Raw genomic sequence first — 17,434 nt, 5'->3', positions numbered from 1 at the left:
GTGCGGCCATTACCCCCGCGTCGGCGGGAACAGGAAGCAGGTGGGAGCCGCCGCCAGGTTTGCGGGCCCGGGGCTGCTCATCCGTCGGGAGGGCCCTGGGCAGTGGCTGCTGTGAGGAAGGTGGTGCCTCCTGGGGAGTCGGGAGAAGCGGGGGTTCAGGGTGACTGTGCCCAGCGTGGGCCGGTCCTACTGGGGCTCTGACCTCTGAGATGGGGCTGTGACCCCTGGGAGTGGCTTTGACCTCTGAGATGTGGCTCTGACTCCTGGGATGTGGCTGTGACCCCTGGGACGTGGCTGTGACCCCTGGGACATGGCTGTGACCCCTGGGATGTGGCTTTGACCTCTGAGATGGGGCTGTGACCCCTGGGACATGGCTGTGACCCCTGGGAGTGGCTGTGACCCCTGGAATGTGGCTCTGACCCCTGGGAAGTGGCTGTGACCCCTGGGACGTGGCTGTGACCCCTGGGATGTGGCTGTGACCCCTGGGATGGGGCTGTGACCCCTGGGACGTGGCTGTGACCTCTGGGACGGGGCTGTGACCCCTGGGATGTGGCTGTGACCCCTGGGATGGGGCTGTGACCCCTGGGACGTGGCTGTGACCTCTGGGACGGGGCTGTGACCCCTGGGATGTGGCTGTGACCCCTGGGATGGGGCTGTGACCCCTGGGACGTGGCTGTGACCTCTGGGACGGGGCTGTGACCCCTGGGATGTGGCTGTGACCCCTGGGATGGGGCTGTGACCCCTGGGACGTGGCTGTGACCTCTGGGACGGGGCTGTGACCCCTGGGATGTGGCTGTGACCCCTGGGATGGGGCTGTGACCCCTGGGACGTGGCTGTGACCTCTGGGACGGGGCTGTGACCCCTGGGATGTGGCTGTGACCCCTGGGATGGGGCTGTGACCCCTGGGACGTGGCTGTGACCTCTGGGACGGGGCTGTGACCCCTGGGATGTGGCTGTGACCCCTGGGATGGGGCTGTGACCCCTGGGACGTGGCTGTGACCTCTGGGACGGGGCTGTGACCCCTGGGATGTGGCTGTGACCCCTGGGATGGGGCTGTGACCCCTGGGACGTGGCTGTGACCTCTGGGACGGGGCTGTGACCCCTGGGATGTGGCTGTGACCCCTGGGATGGGGCTGTGACCCCTGGGACGTGGCTGTGACTCCTGGGATGGGGCTGTGACCTCTGGGATGTGGCTGAGATCTGAGATGTGCCTGGTCCAAGCTGTGGTGTGTGCCTAGTGCAAAATAGTATAAAATAATACCCACGTTCCCAAGACCTCCTATGGGAAAAGGAGTGCAGTAACCATTTGTGCTGATTCTGTAAGTGGTAACATTAAAAAGCAATGTTTGTATGGATTTTAGAGAGAGGAAGGGAGAGGGAGAGACAGATAGAAACATGGATGAGACAGAAACAGCAACATTGATGGGCTGCCTCCTGCACGCCCCTCGGGGGTGGAGCGCAACCCAGGCAAGTCCCTGTTGGGGAATCCAAGACCTGGTGGTGCAGGGTCTGTGCTCGACCTCGTAGCCACACCCACCAGCAGTGGTAACATTTTAAAATATATATATTTTTATTGATTTCAGAGAGGAAGGAAGAGGGAGAGATAGAGACATCAATGATGAGAGAGATTCATTAGTTTGCTGCCCCCTGCTCACCCCACACGGGATCGAGCCCAACCCGGCATGTGTCCTGACTGGGAATCGAACCTGGGACCTCTTGGTCCATGGGACGATGCTCAACCCACTGAGCCACCACAGCCGGCCCATTTTTGATGCACTGGGTTACATAGGTGTCACTAGGGTTGATTTTGCTGGTTTTTAAAACCTTTGTTATGTGGCAGGCAGAAAACTTAAATTTTGCCTGTGTCCTGAGACTTTATTTCTGTTGGGCAGTGCTGGCATATACCGAGTTTGAAATAAGAACTGATGATGCGCTTACCTACCTCACCCAGGAGCTACGTTGTCAAAGCAACCTTTTATCCGTGTTAGAATTCTGTAACTTCAACCTCTGATGTCTGGAGTCATGAAAGTACAGTAATCCTCACTTAACGTCGTCGACAGGTTCTTGGAACTTGTAACTTTAAACAAAATGACATATAATGAAACCAGTTTCACCCTAGGGTCTAGGCCAGTGATGGCGAACTTATGACACGCGTGTCAGAGGTGACATGCGAACTCATTTTTTTGGTTGATTTTTCTTTGTTAAATGGCATTTAAATATATAAAATAAATATCAAAAATATAAGTCTTTGTTTTACTATGGTTGCAAATACCAAAAAATTTCTATATGTGACACGGCACCAGAGTTAAGTTAGGGTTTTTCAAAATGCTGACACGCCGAGCTCAAAAGGTTCGCCATCACTGGTCTAGGCTAATTGATATTAACAAGAGTTAAGTTCCTAAAGCATATTTCTGGTCAGAAAAACACCTAACTTCTAAATAAAGACCCCAAACACTTCTCATATTAATCATGGAAGTAAATGTAAGCTATATATACATTTAAGAAAGATTAATGAAAAAAAGACAAAACAAACAAACAAACAAACAAACAAAGATTAATGGAAACAAGTAAGATCATTATTTCCAACTGCTTATTCCCGTTTAGGATCACTGGTGGCCAGTCCAACCCAACAGCTCAGGGTGCAAGGTGGGACCCCAGCCAGTCAGGATGCCCTTCCATCGCAGGGTCACCCACACCCGCGCCCACACTCACTCTGACTGGGACAGCGTGGATGCACCATTCACCTCACATGTGCATCTGTGCACGTCATTGGGATGTGGAAGGATCTCCCCTCCCCCCACACGGGGAGAACGTGTAAATTCCACAGATAGTGAGCCCAGCTGGGAAACATTTTTCTTCTCATCAACATTATAACAAAACTAGGGGCCCAGTGCAATAATTCGTGCACCTTGAAAGGAACTGTGGGCTGTGAGGCTGCGGTGGGCACAGGGGCGGGTTTCGCCCCATCCTCCGTGCCTCCTGCCGTGACCCCTGGTCTCCTGTCTGTTGGTAGCCCTCCTCCCGCCACAGCTGCTCTCATGCGCCGGCCCTACTCGCACCCGCTGACAGCACGGACTGATTGGGGCCGGCGCCAGCAGCAGGTATGAGCGGTGGCTGCTGCTCCGATCACCCCTCAGGAGCAAGGGGAGGTAGAGAAGCCCTCTGGGGTGATCGGGGCCAGCAGCCGCCGCTCATACTGACTAACAGCGCTGAGCGATTGGGGCTAGCACTGGGCACCGGCAGTGGGTGTGAGTGGGGCTGGTGCCGGCAGCAGGTGCAAGTGCCAGGTGGAACCACGGCGCACGGGAGCAAAGAATTTTCAGTAACCACCAGACGCTTGCCCAATGACAGCGACCAGCACCCCACCCCGCTTTAGTCTGGCACCCCTGTCCACCTGCTCCACCATCCTGCTGCAGCCGATGCCCACCATGTTCCACACCTGCCCCCTGGTGGTCAGTGCACATCATAGCGACTGTTTGTTCGGTTGTTCAGTTGTTCCACCGTTCGGTCTATTTGCACATTAGGATTTTATATATATAGATGACATTGAACAAAATGATATTATTTGAAGATCTGTTGTAATACACATTTATGAATGTATTTTGATTTATTAACTCAAATATTATGCAAATCAGCAGGTAGTTATCTGTCTTTATTAGCATTTTAAACAAGCTTCTTAGCTATAAAGAAGTCTTTAAGGTACTTCATTTGGAAAATTCCAACTGAGATAAAGATTAATGTTTGTGCAAAAGCCCACCATAAAACATTGCTATTTGTGTCTTCACTGGTCATTCGAAAATTTTCTTCACGATCCTGTACAGAAGAAAAATAGGCAGGTTTAGTTTTTAGTTTCTTTTTCTTTCTCTCTCTCTCTCTCTTTTTTTTTCTTTTTTTGCTGTTGTTGTTAATCCTCACCCAAGGATATTATTTCCATTGATCTTTTTTTAGAGAGAGTGGAAGGAAGGGAGGGGTGGAGAGAGAGAGGGTGGGGGATTGAACCTGCAACCCAGGTAGATGCCCTTGACTGGAAATTGAACCCACAACCCTTTTGTGTGGGGGCTGAAGCTTTAACCACTTAGCACACCAGGGCAGTTTCTTAAAGAACTTACTGCATGAGTTTGAGGGGAAGGTGCTGTTTGCATTCAAAGTATTTGATATAAAATAAAACACACACACACAATACAAACAAAAACCAAAGTATTTGATGTTTCTCAATTAGTATCTTATACCAAAGTGTCATCTCTGATTTTCTAAGCCAGCTGTGGTGTTAGCAAAGACAAGGATTAAGAATCAACCTTGTAAGACATTTTTGTATTTTCGTGTAAAATATCAGGTATTTGATCTATTACTTTATTTGTCACCGTTAAGCAGAGTGAACATTACCCAATAGTTGTGGATTTTCATGGTTTAAATTCTTACTTTACTTTAAGCGGGACTCTGTGTCAGCACACCTGCCCTCATCTTATTTTCCAGATGAGGAAACTGAGGCCTAGAGATGACACCAGGGTAGTGACTGGTGGAGCATATGTGAGCCCTCGTCTGACCACGGTCCATGAGCGCAGTGACCCAGAAAACCCGTGCTGTCACAGGAGCACAGGTGTGACTGAGGAAGTGGGCATACTTAGCCTCTTCGGACCTGTGGGCTGTCTTTGGAAGCACTTACGTATTCATTCTGTAAACTCATACCCCTAAGGTGAATGGCTGCAGCCTCCAGTCCTAGAGGAACCTGCTGTCCAGGGGACAGAATGGCCCTTCCCCCACACCCCGTGTGTCCGCGCAGTGTGGCTCAGGGAGAAAGACCAAGGAGCAGAGTTTATTCTTCCTTGGTTCAGGGACTTCGTCTGCGGAATTACGTTCCTGGCAGGAAGAGATAAAATGAGCTGAACAGGCAAACTGACCCTTTGATAGTTTTGTTCTTTGACTATTTGCTCAATTTGCTCAATTAGATGTTCAAGCTTGAAGCTAACTTCATTAACTTTGTCCTTGGCTTGAGCAATGGCAGCATCGAGGTCATGTTCTCCAACGCGGATGTCTAAGTGGATCCGCTGTGCCAACAGTGAGAAGGAAGAAGTGCATTTTAAAAGAGCTCCCCTTTCTCCTTCTCTCCCTCTGCGTGTCCTCAGTTCCTCTCTCCTTCCTTTCCCCCCTTTTAAGAGCAGGCAGCCCCGCGTTCTCCATCTCCCCTTCCCCTCACTGCCACTCTGTCCCCCGTTTTACTCAGCAGTCCTCTGTAATAATAATGCACGGAATGCTCATCTACTGACTGAGGGACTTACACCCTCCTGGACCTCAAATTTACTATCAGGCAAATGCGTTGGGTGCTGAGAATGTGATTACTCCCAGCAAAGTTTCTTTACACACAACTGAGTTTCTGATGCTAAAGTACACATTCTCCTCGTTAGTTCTCAGCACATTTAGGAAATAGCCAATCACCATCTACCGTGAAGAGTTTTATTTATTGGAATTCCATTATTAATTCACCCTCAGCCCTCACTTGTTTTCAAGCCTGAATAATCACAGTGCTTTTAACCTCCCCTCACAGTTCTTACTCAAGCCCTTTAATCAACTTCGTGGCGCTCCTTTGAACCCCTTCCAAGCTTTCCAGCTCCCTCTGTGGTGGCAGCGCCGAGATCTGGGTGCAGGACTTTAATAAGTCTCTAGCCGGCCCGGGTGTCATGGCTCTGCATACTGATGTCATGCCTGAATAGTGCTGACACTGTGTTCATCAGCAGCGACGTGGGGGCGGGTACTTACCAGCTTACTCCCTCCAAACGACACAAGCCTCGTGGAATTAGATTCTAAGCAAATGATGTGTTCGCCAGGTGAATGTGAAGTGAAATAGAATGTTCCTTGTGGGCCATATAACTTTGACAATAGTACCTAGGAGGGAGGATTTCCACAGTGTAAGCTTATTATTCTCTAGTTGCCATTCTTACAAATAAATCTCCTCTGTATCTAGTAAAAAGTGTGCAATTCCTAAAGAAGAAATCCAATGGCCAACAAACATGAAAAATATTCAGACTTCCTAATAATAAAAAAATACAAACCACAGTAGGATATCATTGTTTGTTACCAGGTTGGCAACAATTTAAAAGTGCTCAAGGGCGTATTGAGAAATACTATCTCCAAACACTGTTTTGGGAATTGAACAACCATACTGGAGAGCACTTTGGCACTATATATTGATTATTAAAATGTGTGTAACCAATGACTCAGCAGTTCTACCTATGGAAATTTACCCTATAGAAATGCACATGTAGATAAAGTTATGTGTAAAAGGATATCCAGTGTGATGTTATTCATAGTAGCAAAATTACATTAAAATTTAAAAAAAAATCTTCAGCTGAGGATATTTTCATTAGTTTTAGAGAGAGGGAGGGGGGAGAAAGAGAGAAAGATTGATGTGGGAGAGAAATATTGATCAGCTGCCCTCTGTACGTGCCCCGACGGGAATCGAACCTATAACCCAGGTATGTGCCCTGACTGGGAATCAGATCTGCAACCTTGTGTGTGTGTGTGTATGTGTGGTGATAATGATAATGATGATGCTCAACCAAATGAGCCATCTGGCCAGGCCAAAATTGTAATTTTGAAATAATTTTAACACCTTTCAGTGAAGGGGGTTGATTAAATTCAGGCAAAGCCAAATAAAGAAACATGTAGCATTAAAAGAGAATATTATATATTACTAGAGGCCCAGTGCATGAAATTGTGCACAGGTAGGGTCCCTAGGCCCGGCCTGCAATCAGGGCCGATCGGGGCCTTCCTTCGCTCTGCACTGCCCCCTGGTGGTCAGCACACGTCATAGTAAGTGGTCAAAATCCTGGTCAGTAGAACTCCCGAGGGGACAATTTGCGTATTAGCCTTTTATTATATAGGATATCCATATCTGTATAGAAGGTGTGCATCATATCCTCTGGCAGAGCAGTCTGTGTAGAATCCTCTTTTTGTAAAAGAAGCATCATTTGTAAAAGAACACATACACATATATGTTTCTGTGTGCTTACAAGAGAATTGTAAAGAACACACACCAAATTGTTAGGTGGTTATATTTGTTGGGGAACTTTGATTTTTCTGTTTAGTTTATTTATATATTGTTTGGGATTTTAAAACAGGTATAGGACTTCTAGTCTGGCATATAAGGAGCTTAGAAGTTGTCATTTTTGTCCTAACAACAAGTAAAAATCTGAACAGAAGGAAATCACTTCTTAGATCTGTCAGAGAATTGAGGTCACAGAGCAAACTGCTGCCTCCAAAATTGGAGAGAAGAACAAACATATACAAAGAATATAATTTACCAGAGAAGAACCTCTGTGGGAACCAGTACTGGGTTCCCTTTACCCATTACATCATGTGCAGCTTACAGCAATTACAAGGCGCATTAAAAGGCAAGAAGACACAGTTTGAAGAGACAGAGCCAGCATCAGAATCAGATTCAGGAAACCAAGATGGCGGCATAGGTAAACACCGGAGATAGCTGCCTCGCACAACCACTTCAAAAATACAACTAAAAGACGGAACGGACATCACCCAGAACCACAGGAAGGCTGGCTGAGTGGAAATTCCACAACTAGAAGGAAAGAGAAAAGTATACCGAGACTCAGAGGAGGCGCAGTGCGGAGGTGAAATACTAAGGTGCGGAGGTGCGCGCGGAGCGGGCTGGCGGCTGAGGGCGCGGTTGTCTGTTTCAATCCAGAGGGAGTCTCAGGCTCTGAGCTCCAGTTCCGGGCGAGTCTCTAGGGACCCAGACTCAAACGGGAGAAGCGGGACTGTCTGGCCTTGGTCGGATCTCGAGGGCAGCTTTCTCTCCGAGGTTTGCAGCGGTTGCTGGGACTCTGAGAGGCAGAGCTTCCGGGGACCGGACTGAGAGCAGCCATAACTGCTCGCTCCGCCCGCCCTGTTGATCCCCTGGGACCCGCCCCGCCCAAGCCCTGCACAGAGGCATTTGCAGGATAGCCTCAGGCAAAGGCTAGATTAGCCCCTCCCTAGAGGACAGAAGTTCTCCCACTGCAGACACAGCTGATTCTCACAGCCAGTTGGCCTGGAGGTCAAATCCCTCCCAGTGATACGTACAACAATCAAGGCTTAGCTACAACAAGACTGCGCACAAAGACCACAAGGGGGTGCACCAAGAGTGTCTACCTCAGGTAATTGGGACACTTAGCACAGAAAGCCACTCTATCGACACAGCGAAGCATAAAAAATGCCGAGACAAAGAAACAGGACACAAATGACAGAACTGGAGGAAAGCAGGCTGCTGGATATAGAATTCAAAACCACACTTTTGAGGTCTTTCAAGAGTCTTCTAGAGTCTGCCGATAAACTTAATGAGATGTACAAGAAATCTAATGAGACCCTTGATGTGATAAAGGACCAACTAGAAATTAAGCATACACTGACTAAAATAAAGAATATTATACAGACTCCCAACAGCAGACCAGAGGAGCGCAAGAATCAAGTCAAAGATTTGAAATGCGAAGAAGCAAAAAACACCCAACCGGAAAAGCAAAATGAAAAAAGAATCCGAAAATACGAAGATAGTGTAAGGAGCCTCTGGGACAGCTTCAAGCGTACCAACATCAGAATTATAGGGGGGCCAGAAGATGAGAGACAGCAAGATATTGAAAACCTATTTGAAGAAATAATGCCAGAAAACTTCTCCTACCTGGTGAAAGAAATAGACTTCCAAGTCCAGGAAGCGCAGAGAACCCCAAACAAAAGGAATCCAAAGAGGACCACACCAAGACACATCATAATTAAAATGCCAAGAGCAAAAGACAAAGAGAGCATCTTAAAAGCAGCAAGAGAAAGAAACTCAGTTACCTACAAGGGAATACCCATACGACTGTCAGCTGATTTCTCAACAGAAACTTTGCAGGCCAGAAGGGAGTGGCAAGAAATATTCAAAGGGATGAATACCAAGAACCTACAACCAAGATTACTTTATCCAGCAAAGCTATCATTCAGAATTGAAGGTGAGATAAAGAGCTTCACAGAGAAGGAAAAGCTAAAGGAGTGCATCACCACCAAACCAGTATTATATGAAATGCTGAAAGGTATCCTTTAAGAAGAGGAAGAAGAAGAAAAAGGTAAAGATACAAATTATGAACAACAAATACGCATCTATCAACAAGTGAATCTAAAAATCAAGTGAATAAATAATCTGATGAACAGAATGAACTGGTGATTATAATAGAATCAGGGACATAGAAAGGGAATGGACTGACTATTCTTGCGGGGGAAAGGGGAGTGGGAGATGCGGGAAGAGACTGGACAAAAATCGTGCACCTATGGATGACGACAGTGGGTGGGGAGTGAGGGCGGAGGGTGGGGGGGGAACTGGGAGGAGGGGAGTTATGGGGGGAAAAAGAGGAACAAATGTAATAATCTGAACAATAAAGATTTAATTAATTTAAAAAAAGAATCAGATTCAGACATGCTGGGATATTAGAATTATTAGAACAGGAATTCAGAAAAACTATGACTAATATGCTAAGGGCCCTAATGAAACAAGTAGACACTATGCTAGAACAGATGGCAATGCAAGCAGAGAGGTGGAAATCCGAAGAAGGAATCAGAAGGAAACTCTAGAGTTAAAAATGCTGCAGCATGCCGAAACCGGTTTGGCTCAGTGGATAGAGCGTTGGCCTGCGGACTGAAAGGTCCCAGGTTCGATTCCAGTCAAGGGCATGTACCTGGGTTGCGGGCACATCCCCAGTAGGAGATGTGCAGGAGGCGGCTGATCGATGTTTCTCTCTCATCGATGTTTCTAACTCTCTATCCCTCTCCCTTCCTCTCTGTAAAAAATCAATAAAATATATTTTTAAAAAAATGCTGCAGCAGAAGTGAAGAATGCCTCTGATGGGCTCCTTAGTAGACTGGACACAGCTGAGGAAAGAGTCTCTGAGCTTGAGGGTAGGTCAATAGGAACTTCCCAAACTGAAAAGCAAAGAGAAAAAAGAGGGACAGAATATCCAAGAAACATGGGACAACTGCAGAAGGTGTAACACACGCATAATGGGAACACCTGAAGGAGAAGAAAGAGAGGAACAGAAGACATATTTAAAGCATCAGTGACTGAGAACTTCCTCCAAATTCATGTCATATGCCAAGCCACGGAGCCAGGAAGCTCAGAGAACACCAAGCAGGATAAATGCCCAAGCATATTATGTCGAAACTGCAGATATTAAAGATACAATCATGAAAGAAACCAGAGGGGAAAACCCCTCAGCAACCATCAAGTAAGTAGAGAGGGGAGTGGAACAGTGTTGAGAGAGAGAGAAAAAATCGTGCCAATATGGAATTCTGTATCCTGCAAAATTCTCCTTCAAAAGTGAAGGAGAAATAAAGATTTCCTCAGACAAACAAAAATTGAGGGGAATTGTCACTGATAGACTTGCCAGGCAAGAGATGTTAAAGAAGTTCTTTGGAGAAAAAGAAAACAATATAGGTCAGAAACTTGGATCTACATAAAGAACAGAAGAGCATTAGAGGAGGAATAAGTGAAAGTAAACTTTAAGATTTAATTTTTCTTTACTGATCTAACACATAACAGTCTGTTCAAAATAACAGCAGTAATGATTATAGTTTATGTATCAGTGACGTGAATGGCAGCAGTGATGCAAGGGAAGGAAGACTTGGGGATACCTAGTGATTATAAGGCACGTGCTGTACTTGTGAAGTGGTAGGACGTTGTTTGAAAGTGGACTTGGACTAGTTACATATATATATATATAGCAAACACTAGGGCAACCACTAAAAAAAATGTTTATAAGAAAGTGTAACTGATGATTCTCTCTCATCATTGATGTTTCTGTCTCTCCATCTCCCTTTCTGAAATCGATAAAAATATATGAAGCCTGGCTGGTGTGGCTCAGCGGTTGAACATTGACATATGAACCAGGAGGTCAGGGTTCGATTCCCAGTCAGGGCACATGCATGGGTTGTGGGCTCAATCCCCAGTGTGGGGCATGCAAGAGGCAGCCGATCAATGATTCTCTCTCATCATTGATGTTTCTGTCTCTTTCTCCCTCTCCCTCCCTCTCTGAAATCAATAAAAAATATTAAAAAAAACATATTTTATTGATATTTTACAGAGAGGAAGGGAGAGGGATAGAGCGTTAGAAACATCGATGAGAGAGAAACACTGATCAGCTGCCTCCTGCACACCTCCTACTGGGGATGTGCCCGCAACCAAGGTACATGCCCTTGACCGGAATCGAACCTGGGACCTTTCAGTCCACAGGCCAACGCTCTATCCACTGAGCCAAACCAGTTAGGGCAATAAAAAAATATTTTTAAAATATTTTTTTAAAAAACATCAATGAGAGCAGCTGCCTCCTGCACACCCCGACTGGGGATCAACCCCCCAATCCTAGAATGTGCCCTGACTGGGAATCAAACTGGTGACCTTTGCATGGGACAACGCTCAGTCCATTACGCCACACCAGCCAGGCTTGATTGGGAAATTTTATTAAATAAGACTGCATTCAAAGGTCTGATTTTATCATTGATTTCTGATTTTAAGTGCATAACAGAGAACTCTGCTCTGAAAAAGCATTGTGACTGCTGGTTATCACAGTCAGTGTCTGAGCTTTAGTTTCATGTCCAGGCTCTGTATCGTCTACTCCCAGTGGATAGTCAAGTCAGCACACCCTCTGAATGCCTGCTGATCGGTGTATTGGAAAAACACACATATGAGTTTAAATATCATTGTTGCCACTTGCTGATGGTGAGCTCTTGTCTGTCACGTAGCCTCTCAGAACAACAGGTTTTCTTCTACAAAATGGAATGGGAGTATTGGACATGGAGTAGTGGGAAATGGAGCACAGAAGACATGTTTGTGTGGTACATGTGCATCGTTGATGTGGGCTGCCCTGCGTGCGCATGCTGTTCTGTTGGGCTGTCAGTCACATGCATAGGAATGGACGCATGATTGGGGCCAACTTAAGAGGACCCCAAGCCCTCAGTGTCCTTGTGGGGGTGCTGACAGGTATCTTACTAGTAAATGGGGATCTGATCTTGTACGAAATATATTTTTATTGATTTCAGAGAGGAAGGGAGAGAGAAAGAGAGATAGAAACATCAATGATGAGAGAGAAGCATTGATTGGCTGCCTCCTGCACGCCCTACCCTGGGGATCAAGCCCACAACCCGGACATGTGCCCTTGATCGGAATCGAACCTGGGACCTTTCAGTCTGCAGGCCGATGATGTTCTATCCACTGAGCCAAACTGGTAGGGCATGCCATTTCTTATCATATTCCAAACGGAAGGGCTTTCCTGAAAATAAGGCCTGAAGGTGAGAGTTTTGTCTCTCCTAGGCCAAGAAGAGGGCTGAGCATATATTAGCCCATGGTAAAATTTGTTGGATGTTTGCAGAATGAACAGAAATATATCTCCTCTCTTAGGCAATTGTGCTTTTGAAGAACAGACCTTCTCTGTCTTAATAACAGTAAACAGATTTTTCTGTGACAGTTTTTAGCCCAACTAGGGTTTGGGTTCTGGTTTTAATAAACCTTGGAGACAGTTCCAGATTGCTCCTAAAGGACTACTGGGAAAGAGCAAGAGACCTGGACGCTGGTATCCCCGGACAAGGGACACGGGGGTGGGGTGCAGGGAGGACAGGTGACTGGAGGTGGGAAAGGTCCCAGTGGAACTGTTATGAGGGAGGTGCCAAGTGCACCAGGAGAAGAACGCTACCACAGGCAAGTACCAAGTGTCCAGTATCCAGTTGGAATGGAGTCTCCAGTGACCCAGCTCCAGCCTCCCCATGAGAGGGGTGTCCTATGTCTGCCCTCAGCTCAGGCCCAGGTGTCACCTAGTTTTCAGGAGAATAGGAACATTGTCCTGCCTACACCAAGTGCCTCTCCGGGAGAGGAGGTGCCCGTTCTACAAGGCAGTGCTGCACCGCCACCCTGCACCCCATGAGCACCGCGCAGGACGACTCCAGTCCAGATGGAAGTAATGCCCGCAGCTGTGTTTGAGTTACTGGCTGAGCAGGTCAGAGCACCTTGAGCTGCATGGTCAGGAGTGGACACCCGTTATATCCATTGTGCAGACGGGAAAGTGGAGGATCAAAGCAGGCAAGTATCCTGCTCAGGATTCAGCTTAGAGGCAGTCTACACTGTAACTTGGCTCTGATTCCAAAACCCATGTTCTGTCCCCTTGATCAAGATGCCTGTCTTGCTCCTTCGCTAACTCCCAGGGAGACCAGGCAGACCCAGGGAGCCCTGCCAGGACCCGAGGGGGAGGTGTCCTGTCTGGCCCTCACGGGGGAGGGTGTGGTATGTGGCCACGCAGAGCAGACGAAGCCTGGCCCCTGCAGAAGCATTGGGACGCCTTGACCCTGTGGGTGCCCTCTGCCCAGCAAGCCCAGCCAAACTCAGTTTGTGTTGTTTCTAAACTCTCTCTGCCCGGGCGTTGCCTAGACGAGGCTCACGAGAGCAGGCACCTTCTCTGTCTGCAGTGCCTGACGGAGCGTGAGAAGTGTAAGTGCTGCTTAGTGAGTGCTCACCCAGAGATTGCAAACGTTGTGGGGATACGTGCCTTGTGAACTTTAGCGACGGAAACATTTTAGTAACAAAATGTAAAGAATGTTTTACCTCCTCGTTGTAAGTTGTAACCGTCACAAAGAGCCCCAGACCAGGAGCAGATTCCAGGAAGTCCTGTCTGCCCATGTCCCATTGCTGTATCTTGAAAGTGCCTGTTTGAAAAGTGTGAGACAAGACAGGTGACAGAGTAAATGTGAGGAGCGGTTACACATGATTGCCGACACACGAGCTTGTGTTTGAGCGTGACAGTATCTTGCTTCTGAGCAGTTTACACCCTGAGTAGGTCACGTGGCAGAGGCGGAAAACTGGAATATGTAGGAAGGTTTGAGCGCTGGGTCCTGTCTCTCTTGTCTGCAGTGGTTTTGCCGCTCTGAGCCTGTGTTTCCGTGCAGTGAAGTGAGGAGGGGACAGTTCCTAGTCCTCTGAGGTCGCAGCCATGGGGCTGTGGGGGAAGGTAGCCTATGAAGCTTTCCATCAGAGCATAACTTGGCCTGGGTCATGCAGGCCCCCCTCCAGCACCTTCTCAGTGGTTCTGCCTCAGTGCCCCCCCCCCCCACATACCCTGAACACTCCCGGCATAATTCCTTCTTCAAGCTTAGGGTGTTCATGCCAGATCCTTTTGCCTCCAAAGGCTCCTACTACAATGTGGGTTGCTGAAGGGCCCCCACCTTCTCCCTTTAGGGCCCGATCAGCATCATATGGCTCAGCTTTCTCCTCGTAGCCTTCAGAAGTACGATATGAAGGAAGAACTAGCTAACGTTGGTTGGAAAAGATCTAACAGTACCTTATGTATGCCAGGTACTGTGTTAGCATTTAACATTGACTATCTCATGCCTTCTCACAGCTGCTCTTAGGAAAGTATTTGTATCCATTCATTCCCCCAGCGGTGTGACAATATGTAACAGCACCTTCCTCGGGGAGCCTGTTCCAGGAGCTGAGGACAGAGGTGAGCAGAACAGGCAATGGCTCTGTCCCGAGGAGCTTTCCTGCAGGCAGTCAGGCAGCGAGCAGGCAGGTGCCTAATGTCGGGAGTGCTGATGCCAAAAGAAGCAGGCGGAGGTAGACAAGCTAGGGGAGGGCTTGCTGACATTGAGCACAGCCTGAAGGAAAGGGGAGTAAAATACACGATTTTATAATATTTATACTTAGAAATGTAATATGAAAATTATATTTCTATCACACTCAGTGCTAATTATGTGCCAAGCACCTTTCTAAGGAATTCACACATATAATCTGAGTTTTAATGACAACATTATGTAGTTAGATACTATTTTTTTTATTGATTTTTAGAGAGCGAGAAGAAGGGAGAGAGAAAGAAACATCGATTTGTTGTCCACTTACTAGTATTTATGCATTCATTGGTTGACTCTTGTATGTGCCCTGATCGGGATAGAACTCAAAACTTGGTGTATCAGGACAATGCTCTAACCCAGTGGTTGGCAAACTGCGGCTTGCGAGCCACATGCAGCTCTTTGGCCCCTTGAGTGTGGCTCTTCCACAAAATACCACTTGCGGGCGCGCACATACAGTGCGATTGAAACTTCATGGCCCATGCGCAGAAGTCAGTATTTTATGGAAGAGCCACACTCAAGGGGCCAAAGAGCCGCATGTGGCTCGCGAGCTGCAGTTTGCCGACCACTGCTCTAACCAACTGAGCTACCCTGCCAGGGCTGCTAGATACTATTCTTACGATGATTTTATACATGTTGAAACCAAAGCATAGAAAAAGCGATTTGCCAAAGGTCACATACCTAGCACGTGGCAGACTCGGGGCTCAGACCCAGGCAGCGTGTCTTTTCACTCAGCACCACATGATGCAGTCCCGTCCCCTCCCCGGGGGAAAGGTCCTTCTGTGCAGCAGCACGGCAGAGGTCCTGGGCCAGGAGCATGCCTGCTGTGTGAGGAACAGCAGAGTGGCTGGAGTGAGGTTAGCGGGAGATGAGGTTGACGGGATAGCCAGGGCCAGACCAGGGAGGGCCTACAGGTCCGTTGTAAGGATTTGGGGAAGCAATTGGTTGGAGGAGTGAAATGCTGTGGTTTTCATTTTGAAATTTTCATTGCGTGGAGAAAAGGATGAAGAGGATCAGGAGTGGAAGCGGGGAGGCTGTCCAATCCAGGTGGTGTGGACCAGGTGCTAGTGTGGAGGCTGCACAAAACGCTGGAGTCTGTATTGCTGTCCCTGTTATTCAGGGGAACTCAGTCTCAGAGATAGAGACACAGCCCAGAGTCACCCAGGAATAAGCTGCAGAGGCAGAATTACCACCAAAGCCACCTGCTTCGAAAGCCCAGCACGTCTCCAGTGCACACTGCCTTCCTGGGAGGGACCTGAGGTGAGAGCCCCGCCCTCACGCAACTGTAGGGGGCAGCTTTGGAAAGTGGGGGACCCTGGGGGACAGTGAGCGAGCATTTCCTGGGACGAAGGCTGCAGCCTGCACCCTGAGTAACTAACCTTCAGCATCTTTTGAATAGACCTGCCTCTTCCCTTTAGACGTCTGCTGACTGTATACTCTGTCGTTTCTAGAATGGTCCACCTTCTATGATACTTTAAAAAGTATCATAGATGATTCTGGAAAAGATGGACCAAGTCTATTCCACCCTCTTCCTCCTGCTAATTACAACTGAGCACCAGGCAGCTGTCAGGAAACTCCGGAAGGTGGAAAACCAAGCTCACTGGCTAAGGACCTCATGACTCAGCACGACTCAGCAGTGCAGTTTGTTTTCCCCACACCTACGCGTCCTTACCTGGGAGCTAGAGCAGTATGCAGCTGCAGACCAAACCAGAGAGAGAGAGAGAGAGAGAGAGAGCGAGAGAGAGGAGGAGGAAGTGAGAAAACCCACTCACAACACGTCTCTCCAGCCAAAGGGTCTGCGACAGGTGATCCCGTAGGGTGGAGCCCTCCAAGTCTGCCTGCCGTGCTCCAGAGGGAAGAAATTGCTCCCTCCCCCTGGACACTTCCCATGTTGAGGTAGGAGATGCCCCCCCTACAGTAGAGGACGGTAAAGGGGCAGCATCCCACTTCCACCCCAGAGCGCTGAGGGAGGATTGCCGAGAGGAGGGAGCTGGAGAAAGGGACCTTTAAGACCGGCCTGACGTCCTGCGCACACTCCTGAGCAGCCTGTGCTGCAGCCAGCCAGGATCAGCATGGCCGGAGTCTGAGAACCCACCTGTGGTGTGGAATGCTGCCCAGGCTTTAGGTTGGCCGGCGTGTAGCACACAGCAGGGTAGACCACAACAGTAGTGCAAAGTCTCTGAATCTAAATGGGTTGGCTGCCTACTGAAACAGTAAGTAAGTGGAATTCAGAGTCATACATAATACTCAGCTGTCCAGGATACATGACATTACAGAATTCCTCTCCACACCAAGAACCAGGAAAATCTCAACTCGAATGAGAAAAGATGGTTAAAGACACCAACATCAGAATGACATAGATGCTGGAATGATCTGACAAGAATTCTAAACAGCCGCCATAAAAATGCATCAACTAGAAGTTGGACACCCTTTAAATAATGGAAAAACAGGAATTCTCAGCAAAAGAGTAGAAGGTATAAAAAGAAAAAGTGGACACAGAATAGGAAAAATACAATATTTGACATTGAAAACTTACCGAATAGACTCACTTGTAGAACCCGAAAAAAGAGTCAGTGATCTTGAAATTAGATCAATAGAAATAATCAAATCTATTCAATGAAAAGAAAAGAGATGGGGGAAAAGAGCCCCATGAGCCTGTGGAACAAGGTCCCAGAGGAGAGAAGGACAGCCACGCCTCGGAGATGCTGCAGGACCAGCCCAGACCACCCAGTCACGTGCACATGGCAATGCAGCGAGCCATGCGACCTTCCTGGTGTCCTAGTGCATGGGAAGTATGTGTGCACTGTGCTGC

The 17,434-nt window shown here is 47.9% G+C and overlaps 1 protein-coding gene across 1 annotated transcript in view; it reads right to left on the bottom strand.

The window, feature by feature from the left end:
• The window catches only part of RNF212 (ring finger protein 212), a 33,933-nt gene extending 17,749 nt beyond the window's left edge, over positions 1-16,184 (bottom strand). The window contains exons 1-2 of the mRNA XM_014533507.1: positions 16,179-16,184; positions 15,189-15,195 (exon numbers count right to left, since the gene is read on the bottom strand). The gene's annotated coding sequence lies outside the window, so the exon portion shown is untranslated. The remainder of the gene's footprint in view (positions 1-15,188; positions 15,196-16,178) is intronic.
• Between the last annotated feature and the right edge of the window lie 1,250 nt (positions 16,185-17,434).

Source organism: Myotis brandtii, unplaced genomic scaffold (assembly GCF_000412655.1).
Source record: "Myotis brandtii unplaced genomic scaffold, ASM41265v1 scaffold986, whole genome shotgun sequence".
Taxonomy (NCBI): domain Eukaryota; kingdom Metazoa; phylum Chordata; class Mammalia; order Chiroptera; family Vespertilionidae; genus Myotis; species Myotis brandtii.
This window is presented reverse-complemented; position numbering and strand designations above follow the sequence as displayed.